Genomic DNA, 23172 nt, shown 5'->3' on the forward strand with positions numbered 1-23172 from the left:
TTCTCAAAAACTCTTTTCTAAACTTTTGGACTACTTATTTTTGCTTAGTCAGGCTGTGCCATATAGTGACTTCCAAGCCCTATTTTGCAAAACCCTCTCTTTTTTTTTCGAACCTTCAAATTGGCAAAGCCCGCACCAAGCGATAGAAGCATTCCAAAACTTTTGGACCACTTGTTTTTGCTTCGTTCGGGCTCTTTCATATCAAGACTTCTAAGCCTTCTTCAGAATTATTCCAGCGTTTTTCTCAAATATCACAATGAGTAAAAGTGTTGAGGGATGACATGAACTTGTTGAAGAAAGCCCAAGTGAAAGACTCTTGAATGCTATTTTGCAAGATGGTCATGACATGAAGGTATACGTAGATGCAGTGGAGATATTCAATCCAAGGTTTGTTCTTTTAGATGTTTTGATGAAGCTTAAGGACATTATTGAAGAGGAGTACAAACAATTTGAAATGTCAATTGAAGCTCATTGTTTTCATATCAGAGACAATGATTTTTGTCACCTTACCGATTTTACTCAGCTGTCAATGGAGAAAGCCAAAGTTACAAAGAGGTTCAGTAGATTTTCAAATAGAATCTCTTTCACATGCCCTTCATCCATTTCTTATCCAATTCATGAAAAGCTTTGTAACCTTGTCCCCAAGGATGTCTCCTTTCTTTTCTTTCTATTTTTGAGAGCAAAAATACAAGATAAAGAGCAAGAATCAGAAATTGATGCAAAGAAGGAGGAAGAAAACTTAAATGTCACCATAGTCTCAAAGCTAGAGAAAAGTGAGATTTTAGAAGAGGAAGAAATTGATGTTCAAGCTGAGGAGAAAGAAAGTGCCAATCTTGATGTTGTTGAATTTAGGGCTTTCACTGTTACTGAAGAGCCCTCAGAGGAAGCAACCATATCTGAATCCTCTGTTACTGTTCCAAGCCTTCCTTTCTTCTATATCAATGAGAAAGATTTTATTCCTTTATCCTATCTTCAATGTCTCTTCAATATCAGGGAAGACTACTGTATTGTAGCAATTTCAGAAGCTTGTGAGGTGACCAAAGACTTTATTGATACAGAAGTAGAGTCAAAGGAAGAGTTTTTGGCACTTGATTTGCAAACATCTGACCATTCATTTACCCCTGCTCTTGATGCACTTGCCTTGTGCCTTAAAAGACTGGATGAGGAGAAACCTTCCCTTAGAGATGAGGATTTTGAGAACAGGCTTATTGAGTTAGGTGTAGAGTCTTTTGGCAGAGATTTCAAGCTTCAGGCAGATTCTGATAAAGTGGAAAGGGTTGGCTCATGCAACTTGATGAAAGACAAAGTAGTAATTGAGGATGAGTTGCAGAAGGTAGTTTCCATTTAATCTTTTGCAAAATGTTATTTTGATTGTAATTTTTTTAAAGTGAGCTTTTTGTCTTGCAGATTGAATTGCTTGATAAGGATGATTTTCTAGGAAGAGCTAAAGGTCGCAGAGTGAAAGCTACAGAGACTAGGTCAAGAAGACCTTCATTTACTCTCATGCACTACTTAGCTACATTGGATAAGGCTGTGTTCTGTGCATTCCACATGAACTTCTCTAAAGATGCTGAGTTGCCAATATTTGCCTTGAAGGTGTTGTCAAGGTTCATGGGATACACTCCCCTTCAAATAAATGCTAACAAGCTCTTGCTTCTAGAGAGAGCTGCTGCTCTTAGAATCTTTGGATATGCTGCTCTTAGAATCTTTGGATATTCTAAGAGCTGCTGCTCTTAGAATCTTTGGATATGCTTCAAGTTTCAATGCCTCAAGAGCAGGGAGAAGGAGAAAATTTTTGAGATACAGAGGTGACATGCCAAATAGTCCCAAGAGAATCAAAAACTAATGTACACACAATATTTTGCAAGGACTGATTATAATTCAGCAAATATTTTGTAAGAGGTACAAATGTGTTAGTAAATCATTCGTCTCTATCTTGAGGTGTTTGTGTAGTTTCAGATTACTGGTTCTTTGATCTCATCCTTTGTAATTGTCTCCTGTAGAACCAATTCAATAATTCTTTAAGTGCATTGCTTCTTCTTTGACCACCTCCTCTTCTGGTACATCTGAAAAAGGAAGTTCTCGCTTGATAGTGAGACTTTTCCATTCCTTGTGTGTTCCATGTTGCAAGGGGTCCTTTTGTAGCAAAATATGGTCCATGCAAGTAAAGAATATGCTACAAAGACAATTCTTTGTTAGTAAATTTAAGAAATTACACTTTAATTTTAATAGTTTTGATAAGTCTGAACACTCACCAAGTAATAAGTTGTCTTTTTCTCCCTAGGCATCTATGATAGCTTTTATTCAAAACTTTATTGCTTTTTTGAAATCATCTGCATAAGTATTTGAACCAACTTGTTATCTTAGGACTTTGAAAAAATTGTCGAGTTTTTTCCAAACTTCCATACGTTTGTTTGCTACATCTGGTCTACTTTTGACATTTGTGGTGATGACACATAGATGTTTCCAGCAGTTCCACATTGCATTGACTTGTTTGGTGTCATGGTTGCTCAAAAATCTTCTTGCTTTTGCTCCTCCCATTGAAACATCTTGCAGAACATCACCTGTACCTCTAGAACGAACACGATCTTTTTTAAGATGCACTTCGCCACCATGGAAACCCATTTGAGAGAGCAAGGCTTCACAAGAGAAGGTTTTACCATAATTTCATGTAGAAAATTATGGTATATTAATGTTGAGGATCAAAATAGAGAAAAGAATATTTTAAGATATTTCTATGTGAATAAATCAATAAAATGATGTATGCATATTCACAAATGGATTATTAGAAAACGAGTTATGTTTATAAAATTCCATTATTCTCGAATAGAACTATTTATAATTCTATTATGACCAGGAAAGAATAAATTTTTGTAATTTTGGATTTTTCCTTACGATTGGAAATCCTAGTTAATTTATCAGATAAATAGAAAAAAAATCCTTAGGAGTCAAAGCTAGGATTAAATCTGAGTAATTTATGGTTAGACCATGACCACGACCACGTGAGAATGGTGGGCGAGTAAGATGCTTACCTATCTCTCGAATAAGAAATCAAGCAAAACCTTGTGACCATTCCCATTTCTTTAGTATGAAGAATGGATTACCGATGATTTAGAGAAGTTTTCTTAAGACCTGAAATCATTGAGAAATAAGTCAGAAATTTATTGTAATTGATGGGTGGATAACCAAAATACGAGATTCGTGATTTTCATTAAGAAAATCTAGATTTTGAGAAAAAGGGTCTTGTGGAATCAAACTCAATAGGAAATTCTTACTTGCATAGAAACTCTGTTTTTTGAAAAGGACCGTTTGTCTTCTGCCATAATGCTAGAGGAAGCATTTGGCTTATGGTTTAAACTAAGGAGAGCTACATTGTAATAGCTGGCGGCGGGGAGTCGTCTCAAAGGACGTCGCTTGACAAAGCCTGCCAAGGTCTTCAGAAATGGAATAAAGACGATAGAAAAAACTAGAAAATTAGTGTAGATTTTGCATTTTTCTTAAAGTTTCCTCCTTGAGGAGATATAAGGAGGAATTGTGTATGTGCCTTAAAAATAAGTTTCTTAAATGCTACATTTAAGGTGGAACTGGATTTTTAGGCACATTTTTAGTTGATGAGGAGATGGATGAGGAACATTGCCCATATATAAAGAGGAAATGTGTATGTTTCCTTAAAATAAGTCATGGATGCCACGTGTAAGGGTCTTTGCACATCTACGCATGATGGAACCATATCTTTTTGCATAATTCTCGTGGCCAGGTATAGAGACGAACAATAATGCTTGGGAATGGACTTGGGTGAGCATGATTAGCAAGATCACTTGCACATTTTACTGCATGTGTAGGTTCTAGCCTTAATGTGTGTAACCATATTTTTAGGTGCAATTCTGGTGAGTGGGGAGGTGGAATGGAGATACTGCCCAAGAATGGACTTGGGCAAGTAAGAGTTTTTCAAAATAGCCTGATCACTTGCTCTTTTGACCACTTTGCTAGGTTTGATCCTGGATGTGTAAATGCCCTAACCATTGTGTGTTTTTTTCTAACTTGTGAGTCATGGGCCAAGTGCCTTGACATTCAAAATTACTTATGTGCATTAGCATACCACTCATAGCTTTCAATGAAAAGAAGCCCGTTTGACGCTTTTTTTAATATTTTTAAAGTTTCCCTCAATGGTGGCTGGGGAAAAGAAGCCCGTTTGATGCTTTAAATGTTATTTTTAAAATCTCCCTCACGGCTGGGAAAAAGAAGCCCTGTTTTATGGTTTACATAATGCTTTGTGTAATGCATAATGATTTGTATTTAATGAGCTATATATACATGTTATCTTGCTAGATGGAGCCTCTCAATCTTGAAGAGAGAATAGCGTGTCCATGCATGCGATGTAAGTACCAAATCTTTCCAAAACGAAGGATTTGCAACCAGCATGTTCATGACGTTGGCATATTTCCAATGGAGCGCTTGCAAAATTTACGGTTTCAATCGTACAACCAAGCAAGTGTGCAGCCGCATCTTGATAACATTGCGCCTGTGAATTCTCGTCCCCAACAAAGGATGAGGATATCGAAGGAGGGAGTGACAGATGGAGCTCAATTAACAGCACCCGAGGGGATGGAAGAAGGTCAGGAAATGGAAGAAGGTCCAATGGAAGAAATGTTGGATGCCTTCATCGAGCAACAAGAAGCTCTCTTCGAGGAGCATGAACATGAAGATCATCCACCATGACATTCTCAACGGTTAAATTATGAACCAGAGGAAGAGGCCATGCGTAAACTTGCACGCCTTCCATTATACAATGGTGCCAACATGTCTGTGTTGCGTGCATCTCTTACGATGCTAAATTTGCAGTCAATTTTTGGATGGTCTAATACAAGTGTCACTGAACTATTCAAGTAAGGATTTTTTTTTGATATTACACCTAATGTTGAAATGATAAATTTTCAACTTGTATTTGACTAAATCTTAATAGTAACGATCAGATATTGCCATACTTGCAGGCTTTTGAAAGACCATATATTGCCCCCCGGCAACGAGATGCCTCCATCTCGTGCAGATGCCAAGAAGTTATTGTAATCCATAGGCATGGATTACAATAATATTCATGCTTGTCGCAATGATTGGTGCCTCTTCCGCCATGAATATGAGCATTTGCAAGAATGTCCCCATTGTGGCTCTAACAGATATAGAGAAGATGTTCAGGGGGAAGCTGTCCCGGTAAAGTTTCTTAGGCACTTTCCAATCATCCCAAGAATAAAAAGCATGTTCAGGTGCAAATCTATAGCAAGCTTGATGACATGGCATGCCACAACTCGATCCACAGATGAAGTGATGCGTGTGCCTGCTGATTCACCCGCATGGAGACACATTGAAGAGAAATGGCCGGCTTTTAAGGAAGAACCTCGAAACCTCCGTCTTGGCCTAGCAATGGATGGTGTAAACCCTTTTGGTTTAAGGAGCTCTTCATGGAGCACATGGCCTCTTTGCCTTGTGAATTATAATCTTCCGCCATGGTTAGCAATAAAGAAAGGTCATTTGTTGCTCTCATTAATAGTTCCAGGAAAGTACAAGGTGAAGAACATGGATGTATATTTGGCACCACTTATTGATGAGTTACGCACCTTGTGGAACCGAATTGAAGTGAAGGACATGTCAAAGCAGTAGAGTGGCCATGCTTGATTACTTTGGAACCATTGAAGATATATTAAAGGTTGGCTTCAGAAGTTTTGAGTTGTTTATCTTTGATGTGAAGTGGTTCAAGGTAATCACGAATGGGCCACATGCAACTGTACATAGAGACAAGAGTGGCCTCATCCAAGTGGACTCCACAAAGGTATGGACCGATCAGCAAGATACTTTTGTGCGCCCAGAGCATTGTCAGTAGGTTGTCTTTAAAGCGGATCCAAAAGATCCACGCTGGCTATTTGTGGTTCAAGTCGCCCCCCGCAGTAAGCAAATTTTTGAAGAATTTGAGCTACAACAGGGTGATGTGGATGCACAGGGTGGTGGAGAGCAGCAAGAACAAGCTGATATCAACAATGAAGAGGAGCAAGCAAATGAAGAGGAGCAACTAGAGCAAGATCCAAATGAAGAGGTGCAAACCAAGGAAGCTGAAAAACATATTGAGGAAGAAGACATAGATGATGAGGACATCCTTCATCAAGGGACTTTTAATGATGAGGATGCTGAAATGTACATAGACATAGATCTCTTTGGGGCTACTGATCTTAATGAGGATGATAGAATAGATAATGATTTTTAAAATGATGTATCTTAATGATTATGCAAATAGTTATGACATATTTGTAATGATTTTATGACATTGAAGGTCCTTTCATTGTTTACCATTGTTGATGTTTACCATCATAATCACTACTATAGGTGCAAGTTGATATAGTTTTACCATTATTGTTTATCATTGTTAATGTTTGTCATATGGTTCTTTCATTGTTTACCGTGTAATTTTCATTTCGCACAAGTTTGTCATATGGAACAGCCAAGTGCCCCACTTTGCACTCTAATAACTTAAAAACAAAAGAGATTTTGGCATTCTAAAGTCTCATACACTCTTGTAGAGTTTCTTGTCCTCTAAAAATTTTGTCTTTATCTCAACATCTGATTCATATCACATGAAAGGATAAACTCTTTGCAAAATAGCCCCTATACCTAAAATCTAGTCCTAAACTAGTCTAATATTCTATCTTCTAATTCTTTACCCCACCAAAAGTGTTTATTCTATGATTCATGTAGACTAAGGCGATCATGTATATTTAAGAAAGTTAAGAATTACTCATCGTTAAGTGCATCCTATATCGACTTAGATTCTCTAATATACGCACTTTAACGATTTATTTATTTAATATCAAAAGAATTTAAAGCAAAATAATAAAAAGAAAGTTTGTGTACTTTCCCGATATATTTGAAGATGTCTTGATTAATTGGGAATCCATGTCTACTCTCCAAAAGTTGTTGAAGAACTATTTGTAGATTTGGCAAGCCTCTTAGATCTGCTATGAGGGCTGCAACCTACAACAGGCATAACTTCACGCACGGTTATAAACAACTAGTTATGTGGGTACTTAAAATTATGAAAATGTGTGCAATCTACAACCTAGCATGGGCAGAATCACCAAAATCAGTTGTATGTGAAAGTCAACTTCAAACATAGGTCACATTTTACTTTTTTTATCAAATTTCGATTTGCATGCCTATATACACACTCAAAGGCTACATTTGAGCATATTAACTAATAGAAAACTCAAACTTGAACTTTCACTTAATTTTAACACTTATAATTTTTTATGCTGGAGACTTGCTAGAATTCATTACCCATAAACATATGTTTACAATTAATGTAATAAGTATGTACATTATGTTTTTATATATCTACAATAGTGTATATGTTTATACATAAAGAGTGGAGTGAAGAACATGGATATGTTAATAGAGTGAAGTCAATGCAACCGGAATCTTATTCTAGGAATTGATTGTGGAAGAGTAGAGAATTAATTCAATCATAAAAACCATTGCTTGTAAGCTTCAACTAAATCAAATCAATTGAAATTTAAACACTTAAACAAAATTAAAAATACTTACCTCATAGACCATATTGGGTGCAATCTCCCCCCTTCTTGTGCGTGGCCTCTCCCCACACAAGAGTATTTCTTTATTAGCTTTCTTCTTCACCAAAATTAGGCCATAGCTCCCAAAATATACAAGATGTGCTTTTTAGAGAGCACGGCACTCTTCTTTAACAAAAATAGAGTGTCAAATTGGGACTAGGGTAACGCCATAGGCTTTAATAAATTCCACATAAATAAATGTATCTTTCCTAAAGTTCAAAATGGAAAAATCATTTGTTAAGGTTACAAGCTACTATGCTTGCCAAAAAATGAAATGTGATGAACCAAGACATTTCTTCCAAAGTAAACTCTTCAATTCCCATAGTCTTCATCACCTGAAAATATAAGCCCAATTAATTATTAAATTAATCCCACAAATATTAAACAGGCACAAATCATCACCAACTCATGATTACCAGGCGTAAGGAATCGCCCTGCCATACAAACCTAACTGAAATAATCATAGGTGGCCTTAAACATACGTCATATGCCGCACGTATTAATATTTATAGTGGTATCACCCACGATATTAACCTAGCCGGCATGACGCAAGAGTAATCTCGGCATCCCCAAATTACTCAAGAGGGGATAAATAATATTTTTCTAGACAACTTAAAATATATTCTCATGACATCCCTCTTGCTTGAGTTTGCAATTGTCCTCAATTGCGGATTCGCTGGGTTTGAAAAGAATGAAGAATTTCAGGGTAAACTCGGAAAAATTTCTCAAGCATCCATTTAGCATCTTCTTGTGGATGATTCTTAAAAGTCAAAAGATACTTGAAGTATTGATTACCTGTTCTTGTTGTTGTTATCTCTTGGTCAATGATAGCATCAGGAACTAGTACTTCTTCCTCTCCTTCAATAAGAGGTGGTTCCTCATATGTTGGGTGAGTAGGAAGTGTTCCTCGAAAAGGTTTTTAAGAGATGGATATGAAAAGAATTGTGGATATTCCAATTAGATGTAGTAGCCGGAATAGGCAAAGCTCTACCATAGATGATCTCAAATGGTGCTCGACCAGTAGCAGTATGAGGAGTATTATTATAAGCAAATTGGAGTAGGTGTATGTACTTATCCCATACACTAGGTTGGTGGGAAACATAGGCTCTAAGCATATCTAAGATAGTGCTATTTGTAACTTCGGTTTGTCCATTCGATTTCGGATGGAAAGCCGTGGAAAAATGTAACTTAGTGCCTAAGTTTGAGAAAAGAGCAACCCAAAAGTGACTACAAAATTTAGAATCTCTATCAGAAACTATCACTTTGGGTAGTCCATGATGAACAAAAATTTGATTAACAAATATATTCGCGGCTTGCTGAGAAGTTAGTGTCTTTTTACATGGAATGAAATAGGCTTGCTTACTAAATTTGTCCACTATTGTCCAAATCAAGTCATGGTGACTGGAAGTAGTAGGAAAGTTAGTAATGAAGTCCATAAACACTTGTTCCCATAGTCTATCAGGAATAGGTAGAGGCATAAGCAATCCTAAAGCTTTGCCTTTGTAGCTTTTAATTGTTTGGCAAATGTTACATTCAGCTACAAATTTAGCTACATCATTCTTCAAATGAGGCCAATAGAATTCTCGAGAAACTAGTTGAAGTATTGCGGAAACTCCTCTATGTCCCACAAATGGTGGTTGGTGCATCTCTTCCAATACAAGCTGTCTATAAGGTTGAGTAACACACAATCTTTTCTCAAAGAAAAGATAGCCATCATTATGAGAATAACTTCCTTGAGGTGTCCAATTGTCTTCACGCAATTTGATCCATATTTGAGAAAAATCTGGATCAACTTCATAAGTTTCTTTCATAAGTACAAATGGTTCACTTTCAATAATGGAAATGTTGTTGATATTTGGTCTTCGACTCAAAGCATCGATAACAACATTTTCTTTTCCAGGTTGATATTGAATCATCGGTTGGAAACTTTGAATGAAAGATGCCCATTTGATATGCCTATCTGAAATAAAAGGTTGTGTAAGCAAATGCCTAATGCTTTGTTGATCTGTCTTGATGAGAAATTCAGAGCCCATTAGGTAATGCTTCCAGATTTTCAAAGCATGCACTACTGCTGCTAATTCCTTGTCATAAGTGCTATAATTTTGCTCTGTAGGCTTAAGCTTTCTACTTTGATAAGCAATAGGTTTGTTGTCTTGCATAAGAACAGCTCCAAATCCTTTTCCACTAGCATCAGTCACTACTATAAAGAATGGTCTTTGAAAATCAGGTAGTGTTAGAACTGGTGCTTGTGTTAAAGCATTCTTGAGTGTTGCAAAAGATTTATCTTGCTTTTCAGTCCAATTGAAATTTGTAGCTTTCTTAAGGATTTCAGTCAAAGGATGAGCAATACAAGCAAAATTCTTGACGAACTTCCTATAATAACTACATAAGCCAAGAAAAGATCTAAGATCATGTATGTTTCTAGGCGTAGGCCAAGAAGTAATACACTCAATTTTCTTAGGATCTACACGAATCCCTTCAGCCGACACTATATGACCTAAGTATTCAATCTCTTCTTGAAAGAAAGAACTCTTTTCAGGATTGACATACAGTTCATTTTCTCTCAAAAGGTTCGAAGTGTTGTTCATGCTCTTGTCGATCCTTGCTAAAAACAAGAATGTCATCAAAGAACATTATAACAAAACTTTGAAACTTAAGGAATATGCGATTCATCATACGGCTGAAAGTAGCTGGAGCATTGGTCAAACCAAATGGCATAACCAAAAACTCATAATGACGAGTTTGGGTTCTAAAAGTTGTCTTGAAAATGTTAGATTGAGTCATACGAACTTGATGATACCCAGACTTTAGGTCAATCTTGCTAAAGACCTTTGATCCTCTAAGCTTGTCAAGAAGATCATCTACCCTAGGAATAGGTTATCTGTTCTTGACAGTAATCTTATTCAATGCACGATAGTCTACACACATTCGGTAAGTTCCATTCTTCTTCTTAACAAGAAGTACTGGAGCTCCAAAAGGTGAACTACTAGGTCGAATAAGGCCTCTCTCTAGCAAGTCTTCTATTTGGCTTTGGATTTATTTTTGCTCTAAATTGTTAACTCTATAGGGAGCTTTACAAGGCGGGGAATTTCCAGGCAATAAGTCAATACTATGATCCTCAGGCCTAGACTTAGGTAATCCTGGAGGCAGATCTTCCATGAAACAGTCACTAAATTTGGAGATAAAAAGATCAAACTTTGGACTTTTGGATGTGTTAGACTCAGCATCAAGTTGGTTAACCCATACCATATAAGTCTTGTCTCTTTTTCTTAGAGCTCTCTTTGCTTGAGTGTGACTCAACAAAGGACTCATTTCTCCTTTGACTTAACACTGGAGGATAATATTTTCATTGTCCTTAGAGAAATGCTATGAGTGTCATAGTTTGTAATAGGATTATATCTGTGTCTCCAAGGCATACCCAAAATTATATCTACCCCTTGTAAAGGTGCAACTAAGAAATCCCTCTTTTCTGTTAAAGGTTTGATGCATAAATCCAAATCTTTCACCTCTTGCATGCAATTATACTTTGTTCCAGTAAATGCTGCTTTGACTTTATAGTGCGTAGGTGAAGAATGAAGATTTAATGCTCTAAGTACCTTTTCAGAAATGAAATCATGTGTACTACCATCATCATGCAAAATAAGAACATGATGTCCATTTATCGTTCCTTTTATTTTAAGCAAAGAATGAACATGAGGTTTACCTTCTTATTCTGAGTAATCTGGATCGGAATTACCCTCTTGCTCGAATGATTCTTCTTCATTGTTGTCTTCTTCAATCATATTGACTCGAGCTATTGCTGCTCTGCTGGCGTTGAATTCTTGGTAAGCTCCGGACAATTCGGTGCTATGTGACCTTCTTTGTGGCACTTGAAACATTTGATAGTAGATGTCTTTGGTTTGCCACCATTGACTTTCTTATTGGTACTCATGTTGCCTTTAGCCTCGTCCTTGCCTTTGTCATAACCTGGTTTATACATCTTCTTTGAAGCATAAAAAGATTAAGTAAATGGTGTAGAAGAAGTTTCCTCATGTGCTTTAATCTCTTTAGGAAAACCATTTTTACGTTCTGAATTAGTTGCCAAAGATATTGCAGAAGATAGTGAATGAGGTTGAAACATATTCACATCGGCCCTAATGGTGGATCTAAGGCCCGATATGAGCTTCCTCTTTTAGTCCTTCTCGCTGACTCTATCCACAATCTTCACCTGTAATAAAGTATTCCAGAACTTTTCTACATACTGTGACATAGTTTCCTTTTCCAATTGATGCAAAGTGTCCCATTGGTGCCTAACTTTGGACTTGAATTGTGAGGGTAAAAAGTGCTTTTTAACCAGCCGTTGAAATCTTTTCCAAGAATCTGGCTTGTCACGACCTTGCTTTATTACACTCCACCATAAAGCTGCATTGTCCAAATGATTGACTGCACATTTAATCTTATCACTCTCTGAAAATTTTTCTCCAGAAAAATAGTCATCTAGTTGACTAAGCCAAGCTAAAATGACCCTAGCATCCTTCTTTCCATCATAATTTTGAAATGTGAAAGCTTTTTGACTAATCTTGGATTCTTTTTGTGACCTTTGTGCTTGCAATGTAGCATTTACAGCCCTTTGAATAGTATCATCTTCGTCATCAAAAGATAGCGAAGAGTCACGCTTGCGTCTACCACTCGTGAGCTGTCTTTCCAATTCAATACACTTCTCTCTTTCTTCTACAATTTGATGTTGTAAAGAAAGGAGTTGCTCTTGAATTGATGGCAAGATAGGCAAATCTACCATAGTGCTTGTGCAAATGATGTAGATAAATAAAATTTTACTTTATTTGATGTAAATAAATAAAGCAAAAATAAGTACTTATCTTGTTTTTCTCCCGTAATTTGATCTTGGTTGAATCTGAACAAAGACGTTGTTCAATGGCTGAATTGAATTCTCGTCGCCTCAAACAAATCCCGAACGATTCCGTGTAATTCAAGAGTCTTGGGCTAGTCGAATTGTTGATGAAATAACTTTTCTGCACTTTGAAACCTAATGAAACAATCCTGTAAACCTTGCCCAATCTCTGTAATATTTTTTTGAAATTTTCAGAATTTTTTAGAATCGATTTCGGAAGTTTCTGGCCTTTTCTAGGCAATTTTCAAGCCTTTTAAAACCTGTAAATCACTTTTCTGCACCCAGAAACCTTTGAATTTTCTCTTCAAATTTGAAAATAGGAGAAGTAAAGGTTCAAAAAGGTGATGTGACTTGTATGGGGATTGGGAAAAGTAAGCTTGATTAAGAAGTGATTAGCTTATGGAGATTAGAGCTTATGGGATTAAGCTTGGATTTTTTTTTTCTACTCCAATCGCCGATTTGCGCCGGCACGATGCGCCGTGCGCTTCTTCTCCATGAATTTCTTTGTGTGATTTTTTTGAATGGCTTTTACACTGATTTACCTCCTCCGTCCATTATAGATTTGCTCATGCTTGAAGCTTTCTGATTTCTGAGAGATACCCGTGAGGTTTTTGGCTATGAGGATTTCATCCATACGGTTAGATTTTGATTTCACTGAGTATTTGGAAAAACCACTTTTTGATAGAGAGGGATGGTTTTGCAGGGTGGTGAGTGGGTTTGAGAGTAGATCTAGTTTTGAATCTTTGACCTTTGGGTAAAGACCTACAAAACACCCTTCTATCCACTGGATAAATTCCTGCACTTTCTTGAATTTTGAGAAGTTGAAGCCCTTTCCTACCTTCTCCACAAATCTCCTAGCCCAAGCTCTGATACCACTGCAACCGGAATCTTATTCTAGGAATTGATCGTGGAAGAGTAGAGAATTAATTCAATCATAAAAACCATTGCTTGTAAGCTTTAACTAAATCAAATCAATTGAAATTTAAACACTTAAACAAAATTAAAAATACTTAGCTCATAGACCATATTGGGTGCAATCTTCCCCCCTCTTGTGCGTGGCCTCTCCCCACACAAGAGTATTTCTTTATTAGCTTTCTTTTTCACCAAAATTAGGCCATAGTCCCCAAAATATACAAGATGTGCTTTTTAGAGAGCACGGCACTCTTCTTTAACAAAAATAGAGTGTCAAATTGGGACTAGGGTAAAGCCATAGGCTTTAATAAATTCCACATAAATAAATGTATCTTTCCTAAAGTTCAAAATGGAAAAATCATTTGTTAAGGTTACAAGCTACTATGCTTGCCAAAAAATGAAATGTGATGAACCAAGACATTTCTTCCAAAGTAAACTCTTCAATTCCCATAGTCTTCATCACCTGAAAATATAAGCCTAATTAATTATTAAATTAATCCCACAAATATTAAACAGGCACAAATCATCACCAACTCATGACTACCAGGCGTAAGTATCCCAGGAATCACCCTGCCATACAAACCTAACTGAAATAATCATAGGTGGCCTCAAACATACGTCATATACCGCACGTATTAATATTTATAGTGGTATCACCCACGATATTAACCTAGCCGGCATGACGCAAGAGTAATCTAGGCGTCACCAAATTACTCAAGAGGGGATAAATAATATTTTTCTAGAGGACTTAAAATATATTCTCATGACAGTCAAGCATGCAAATTTCTACATAGTGGAGCGAGGCTTGGGATGAAATCGCAAGAGCAAGGTGGAGTGAAGCATGGACATGGGTATATAATGGAGCTAGAGAGTTGGAAGGAAGATGTGCATAGGAGCAAAAAAGGAGGTAGGGGCTGAAGTGTGGGATTTTGCAAGAGTTTGTGAACTCTTTACTCTCATTTATATTTGGAGGAGTAGGCACAAGGTGGCATAGCCTTTTGGAGGAGGAGAGGAAGATTTACTCTCCGAATGCTTGCACACCATGTACATTTCACCTCGTACATTGCACACCATGCATTTCACCTTGTACATTGCACACCACAGCGAACCATTCTATGGAATGATCGGCTCTGCAAGAGATACTGCGATCACAATTTAATTTCTTCCATAGACTCAAATTAATTGAATAAGTTTAGCTATATAGTTGAATGATTTTTCCTATATACAACACGCAACAAAAACGAGCAAGAGTTGTCTTTATTTTAATTGGTTGAAAAATATGTTTTTTTAAACGCCTCCACCTATATCTAAATATATAAATTGTGCATATCTACGTGGTGTCATGTGCTGGCATTTAAATAGAAACATCTTTGTGGCTTCCAATACAGTCACGTTTTCCCAACACATGTGTGCTTAAACTTCAAAGTTATACAAATTTACGTTGATAAAAAAAAGTATACTTCTCTATCGACACCATTCTCGTTGAATGATAAGTTTGACTCACTTATCACATGTGCATTGTGAGTTGGGACTCCATTCATCGGCCTTGTAAGCTACAAGTGTTACGCCAATGCACATAAGTAATTTCAAAAGTCAAGGCACTTGCCATGGCCCATGACTACAAGTGTCATACAAGTTAGTGCAAATACACACAGTAGATGTATCTACCTTCCTAACCTTGGATACTTCTTTGTTCATTTTGATTGTGTTTGCATAGATGATCTTGGTAATGACCAAAGAGCTTGGTCCATTTGTCATCAACAATCAACTAATGATTAATCGGAGCACTTAGCCAACATATACATCTAGTGATCATAGAGGGCAACAATGATGAAGCAAATCAATCAGTGATCAATACGTATTAAAATTTTATATGGCTATTCCTTTTAGATGACCATTTGACTTGAGTGTGGGATGTATCAGGCCTCCTGCAAGGCTCCTCTAAATTATGCTTCACCATCATCGTTCGAGTGTCCAGAAAAACATGATGGGATGTCAGGTGAGTTACTATGAGGCTGACTGTCTTGGAGCCTTGGATGGAAAACTGTGCCTCGCTTGCTCCTCCTACGATTTATATGACTATTCCTTTTAGATGACCATTTGACTTGAGTGTGGGATGCATCACGCCTCTTGCAAGGCTCCTCTAAATTATGCTTCACCATCGTCGTTAGAGTGTCCAGAAAAACATGATTGGATGTCAGGTGAGTTACTATGAGGCTGACCGTCTTGGAGCCTTGAATGGAAAACTGTGCCTCGCTTGCTCCTCCTACGATTTATGGAGTCCAAAAATGAAGTCAATGACTTAATGGAAGCTTAGATATTGGCCATGCTCTCTCCACACTTTGAACAAAATGATGGCCCGCAAGATCACCACTTGATAGAGCAATCTTGTCCTTGCAGGTTGCGGAGGAATGTTGTTCACTCTCCACCATATCCAAGCCTGCCATTATGGACTCCTCCACATTCTCCTTCCAACCTTTAGTGGCATTATTCATTCCCACACAGTGAGCATGGAGCCTACCATTGTCATCGTTAGCATGGAGCCTACCCTTGCCATCGTCGGCTTGGAACTACCACTACAAGAGAACGAGAACATAGATGCGCAAACTAGAGAGATATGGAAGTGAGAGAGGAGCCATGGAGAATTTATGATTTGGCAGGGTTTATGCAGCTATTTACGTGGCTATATGCACGTCTATAGGCGTGTCTACAGGTGCATCTATAGACACATCTATAAGCACGTCTATACTAACAAAGACGCGCTTATAGATGCGATGTTAAAAAAAATGAATAATCCCGCCCGTATCGACGCCGCAACTATTTTCGCTTCGCTTCCCTCCCCTCTACTCCCTGTGCTGTTGTACTTCTTCCTCATAATGGCTGCACCTCACCCTTTGTCCTCTCCTCACAAAGTCTCCTCCCAAGGACAATTCCTCACAAGGTAATCTCTATCCCACTTGTCTCTCCCACCTCTTTATATATTCATGGTTTTTGAATGGTATGTTTAGAATTAGGGTTTTTGATTGGTATTCTCTTCACTCTCTCTTTATCTCTCTCTGATGCATAAGCTTCTTATGTTTAAAATTTTTGAATGGTATTCTCTTCTCTAACTCTCTCTCTCTCTCTCTCTCTCTCTCTCTCTCTCTCTCTCTCTCTTCTGCATAAGCCTAAGAGGCTTATGCATAAGAGGTCTCTTATGCATATAAGAGGCTTATACTTAAACCTCCTTATGCATAGGGCTTAAACCTCCTTGTGTATCCATGCTATTCACACTTTTAGGGTTTTGTATTACTAATTCTTTTCTCAACTTTTTGTTTTGTTTTGTAGGTCTTATAATACTCTCCTTCAACTTCACCAACCAAAAAGAGGTAAATGCTCTTCTCTCTTTCTTCTCTTTTCGATTTTGTATGTATGCATTAGGTTCTTAGGGATTTTGTATGTATGCATTACTAATCCTTTCCTCACCCTTTTGTTGGTTTTGTAGGTCTTCTAGTCTTCTCTTTCAACATCACCAAAAAGAGGTAAGTTCTTTCCTATCTTTTTATCCTCTCTTTCCTCTATTTTTATCTACCAAAAAGAGGGGTTTTGTTTTGTAGGTCCTCTATGCATAGAGATTAATCTATGAATAGAGCTCTAATCATCGAGATTAATCTATTATTAACTCTAATCATAGGGCTTAATCTATGCATTAAGCTCTATTCATAGAGCTTAATGCATAGATGAAGCTTTATGCATGCATTTATAATGCATAGAGATCTATGCATAGATTAGGATCTATGCATAGAGCTCTATGCACGCATTAAGCTCTATGCAAATAGAGCTTAATGTATGCATAGAGCTTATTCTTTTTGATTTTGTATGTATGCATTAGGTTCTTAGGGCTTTTGTATGTATGCATTACTAATCCTTTCCTCACCCTTTTGTTGGTTTTGTAGGTCTTCTAATCTTCTCTTTAAACATCACCAAAAAGAGGTAAGTGCTTTCCGAACTTTCCTCTCTTTCCTATCTTTTTATCCTCTCCTTCCTCTATTTTTATCTACCAAAAAGAGGGGTTTTTTTTGTAGGTCCTCTATGCAAAAAGAGCTTAATCTACGAATAGAGCTCTAATCATAGAGCTTAATCTATGCGTTAAGCTATATTTTTAGAGCTTAATGCATAGATTAAGCTCTATGCATGCATTCATAATGCATAGAGATCTATGCATAAATTTAGCTCTTTGCATAGAGATCTTTGCATAGATTAAGCTCTATGCATGCATTCATAATGCATAGAGATCTTATGCATAGATTAAGCTCTATTCATAGACCTCTATACATGCATTAAGCTCTATGCATATACCTCTATGCATAGACCTTTATGCATGCATAGAGCATAATGTAAGCATGAATTAAGCTCTATGCATGCATGCTTAATACATAGTGCCGGGGTACGGTTTAGTTTAGGCTAGTGTGGCTTGCATAGTGCTTTTTGCAAAAGCCTCATGCATAGTAGCTTTATGCATAAGGCCTCATGCATAGCTTTATGCATAGGCTTTATCCAGAAGGAGTCATGCATGCTTTATGCATAAGCCTTATGCATAATGCTTTATGTATAAGCTTTATGCATAAGGCCTTATGCATAGCTTTATGCATAAGGCCTCATCCATAGCTTTATGCATAGGCTTTATGTATAAGGCCTCATGCATGCTTTATGCATAAGGCCTCATACATAGTTTTATGTTTAAGGCCTCACTTATGCATAGTTCTTTATGGATAAGCCTTTATGCATAAGCTTTATGCATAAGGTCTCATGCATAAAGCATTATGCTTAAAGCTTTATGCATAAGGCCTCATGCATGCTTTATGCATAAGCTTTAGCATAGCTTGCATAGAGACGTAGTTTGCATAACGCTTGCATAGTGGCATAGCTTACATAATCTTTTGTATATATGCATAGAGCTCTATGCATGCATTAAACTCTATGCATGAAGCTTAATCTTTTCGATTTTGTATGTATACATTAGGTTCTTACGGCTTTGGTATGTATGCATTACTAATCCCTCACCCTTTTGTTGGTTTTGTAGGTCTTCTAATCTTCTCTTCAACATCACCAAAAAGAAGTAAGTGCTTTCCTATCTTTTTATCCTCTCTTTCCTCTATTTTTATTTACCAAAAAGAGGGGATTTGTTTTGTAGGTCCTCTATGCATAGAGCTTAATCTATGAATAGAGCTCTAATCGTAGAGCTTAATCTATGCATTAAGCTCTATGCATAGAGATCTATGCATGCATTCATAATGCATAGAGATCTATGCATAGATTAAGCTCTATGCATAGATCTCTATTCATGCATTAAGCTCTATGCATAGAGCTTAATCTATGCATGCTCCATTCACATCTACATCTATACATCTACATCTACATGCATCCATCCACATCTCCATTTACATCCTCATCTATACATCTACTTCTACATGCATACATCCACATCTCCATGCATACATCCACTTCCACATTCACACTCACATCCATACCTCTACATCTACATGCAAACATCCATATCTCCATGCATAATAATATTCTTTTAATTAATCTAGTTTCTATGCCAACCACCTTGACCTCTCTGGCTCCCCATGCCTCTAGAGTGGCCTCTTCCACTTGTGTGAGATTCATTTTCTTGTTGTTATTGGCTACTCTAAGCTCAATGCATAGTGCTGAGGTATGGTCTAGTTTATGCTAGCGTGGCTTGCATAGTGCTTGATATGCATAATCCTCATGCATAGCTTTATGCATAAGGCCTCATGAGGCAAAAGTAACATGTCTTGATACCATCAAGGTGCCTTTACTACCCTACAAGGACCCCGATAAGGGAACTCTACCTTTCCCCACTGGGACCTTCACGGGCATCTACTTCACAAAAGAGTTCAAATTAGCAAAATAGGGTATAAAGTTGAATTTTAAGTATGGGTATTCATTCTAGAAGATAGAAAGCCCGTTCTCCAAATGCGTGCTAGAGATTTATGGGGAAAGAAAGGAAGCCAAAAAGAAAGGAGACCAGGTCATGTCTCCTCTGCACAAATTGACAATGAACTCCCTGTAACGGGAGGTTTGACATCAAACCTGAATGCAACATAACAAAGATTTGTGATGGATCAAGAAAAATTCGACAAGCTAATGTCGATCTATCAATTCGGTATGGTGGAACCGATGAACAGAACCCACTACGTGGTAAGTTACATGAGCGCACTATAGAGGTTGCAGGATCGTCTGACAACATGATTTGTTTGCGCAAACAAAGAGTTTTGGCCAACTGACCCGGAAGTTGGCTGAGACAGTGCATTTAGTTACTCGACCGATGTCCTTATATTGTTCTCTAAACCATTTTAGGTCCACCTTATCCTTGGCCAACATCCCCTTTGTTACGAATTATAGGAGAGCCTTCCATAACCAAGGCATATTATTTAGGAGCTAGGAAGTAACCCTTTAAGGGAAGATCTTGCCAAACAAGAGTGTTTTTCTATGCACTTGCATATATTTACTCATGTACGCTTGCATATATTTACACGAGATTTTATTTTTGTTTAACTTTGTGCACAAATGTAAATTGTTGAAGTATAATTATGTGCTTATCAAAGTTATAATCTGCCATGTTGAGCTAATTTTTCTCACTTGTGTGCTCGACCTTTGAGCGAGAGATTTCTTTAATGTGTGCTCAATCCAATTCGAGTCACAGAGAGAGAGAGAGAGAGAGAGAGAGAGAGAAGAAGTACTTTGATATTGTATGTATGTGTGTGTGTGAGGGAGAGGAGTACTATAATGAGAGAGAGACAGAGAGAACGATCACACTCTATTGTGTATATGTGTGAGAGAGAGAACCGTTGCACTATTACACTTGCTTTTAATTGGGTAAAATAGCGGTTATCCATCTCTTACGTGTTGCCCGTCATCCCTTAAGCAATGCACTAAAGGAGATTTCTTGAAGCAATGCCCTGACTACAGGTGTCATTTATGGCATGATTTAGGTGCAGGGATTTCACTGACGTAAACGAGAACATGTGAACATGTTAATAACATATGTTAATAACACAAAACATCTTGTGATCACATCATTAGGAACTCAATGGAGTCTTTTTGGGCCCTTTAATTTGCCATGAGGTTATGGAAACGTTTAACTTTTTGACAAATAGGAGCCCGCCATGTAAGCAAAAACCAATGGTTTGTAAGAGAGGTGTAAGAGTGGTCAAAGGGTGTACTTTTTTCCCCAAAAAGGGGAGGGGCAATTTTACAATTTTCGGACCTCCATAACTTCTACATACAAGCTCCGATTTGAGCGGAGATTACAGATCCATGATCTACGCATCAAGAGCTTTCCATAGATATGTTACATGATATGGTTTTATCCGCTAGATTTTAAATTCCATTTTTCCCCCAAAATTCAAATTCGAATAAAGTAGCCGTTTTGAGGCTTCAAATTAGAAAACGTTTCTTCTTAAGAGAAAAGGTTTGACTCCCTTAAACTGCCAAATAAAAGGGCCCAAGAAGACTCCATTGAGTTCCTAATGGTTATATTCACAAAGCTTTCACAAGGGCCTAAAAAAATTATCTTTGTCGGGCATAAAAAATCTTCTTAGGTGGCCACTGACCTGCTATTGTGTGAAGATGGTAACATGAGAACATGTGAATAGCTTATTCCCATGTGTAGCCAAGCTTTTAAGGGGTTCCCAAATGGCAAGTGACCTGTTATTTTGTGAACGGTAACATGAGAACATGTGAATAACTTGTTTATGTGTGTTATTATCACAAAAAATCTTGTGATCACGTGAATATTAAATCGCTGTTTAGGTGTCACTTCTTAAGCGATGTCTAGTCATCTATGAGCAACGAGAAATGGCATCGCTACAGAGGTGTGGTGTTTTAGTGCCATATACCTTAGCCTCATGCGTGAGTCTAGTGTATAAAGCCCCATGCATAAGGCTAGTGCATAGCCCTCATGCCTGAGCCATATGCATGAGACTTTTACATAAGGTTTATGCATGAGGCTTATGAATAATCCAAATGCATGAGACTTGTGCATAAAGCCTCATGTATAAATCTTCTGCATGAGGCTTATGCATTAGCCACCCATAAGCCTCTATGCATAGCCCTTACTACTACTGAGCTATGCATCTGTCAAGAGGTGGCCATATGCCTCATGTATTTACATTTATATGAGTCTAATTCATAAAGCCTATGAATGCATAAAGATTATGTATTAAAGCCACATGAATAAGCCTCATGCATGAGGCCTATACATTAGCCATATTCATAAGCCTCATGTATGTAGCTTATGCATAAGGATTATGCATGAGGCTTATGCATTAGCCATATGCATAAGGCTCATGTATAAAGTCATATGCATAAGCCTTATACATAAACTTTATGCACAAGCCGTATACATGAGGCTTATGTATGAGATCATGCATAAACCTAATGCATAAGCCACATACATGAGGTTTATGTATAAGGCTTATGCATATGGCTAATACATACATGAGGTTTATGTATAAGGCTTATGCATATGGCTAATACATAAGCCTCATGTATACAACGACTCATGCATAAGGTCCATGCATAAGGCCATAAGGTTTATGCATGAGGCTTATTCAAGCTATGAATGCATAGCCTTGTGCAGGCTATGAATGCTTTGCATAAGCCTTATATGCATAGTATGTATGAGGTCTATGCATAAGGCTTATGCATTAGGCGAGTGCTACCTAGGTATGCCAGTAGCTACCCACATGCACCGGGAGCTCCCATTATGTGGGTGTTACCTAAGCGTGCCGGTAGCTACTCACATGTCTAAGTAAGTTCCAATGCATGACAGGTATTACCTAGGCATGCTGGTAGCTACTACGAACATGCATCGCTAGCTCCCAATGCATGCTGAGTGCTGCCTAGGCATGCTAGTAGCTATGAACATGCATTGAGAGCTCCCAATGCATGCCGATAACTATCGGCATGCATTAGGAGCTAACTAGGCATGCCGATGGCTTCCAATGCATGCTAGGTGCTACCTAGGCATGCTGGTAGCTAGCAATATGCACTGGTGCTATATGACATGAAGCTCATACAACTTTTCATGAATCTCATACAACTTTTCATGAAGCTCATGCACGTAGATCTATTATACATGCATGCATATATATGCTTTATGCATGCATAAGAGTTTTAAGCAATTATATTTATGCATGGATACAAGCAACTTGGAGCGTGATGTTACGCGTGAACGAGGACTAGATATCCCAACAATGTTTGTAAATATATTGCCTCAATATGTACCTTATCTTTTAATTAAAAAAGGTTTACCTTAAATAAAAACATAAAATTAATGTTTATTTGTTTATATGTATATTGCTTGAAGCAATGGACCTCCTCCCTATGCAAGATGAATATCATTTGGCATTACAATGGGGTTTGGAAGCTCTCTTTGAAAGGGTGCAAGACGAAGGATGGATTGTTATTTCTAGATGCCATGCTTGCAAGCAAGTATATCAAATGGTGCAAATGTGCTAGCGAGAAGTAATGAAAATGTGAGACAAGAGCATGGATGTGCAAGAAGGGAAAATAATAATCAGAATGTGTGAGATGTGGATCCCTCCATGTAGCCCCTAACTCTATATATTTTCATTATGGTTTATTTTGTATATGAACTTTTTAATTGGACTCATACACTTCAGTACATTTGCCAATTATGAATTGTAATTGTATTTTTTATAATTGTAAACTTTTATATCATATATGTCG

The sequence above is a fragment of the Cibotium barometz genome, chromosome 44, assembly GCF_041138505.1.
Source record: "Cibotium barometz isolate CiBa-2024 chromosome 44, ASM4113850v1, whole genome shotgun sequence".
Classification (NCBI taxonomy): Eukaryota; Viridiplantae; Streptophyta; class Polypodiopsida; order Cyatheales; family Cibotiaceae; genus Cibotium; species Cibotium barometz.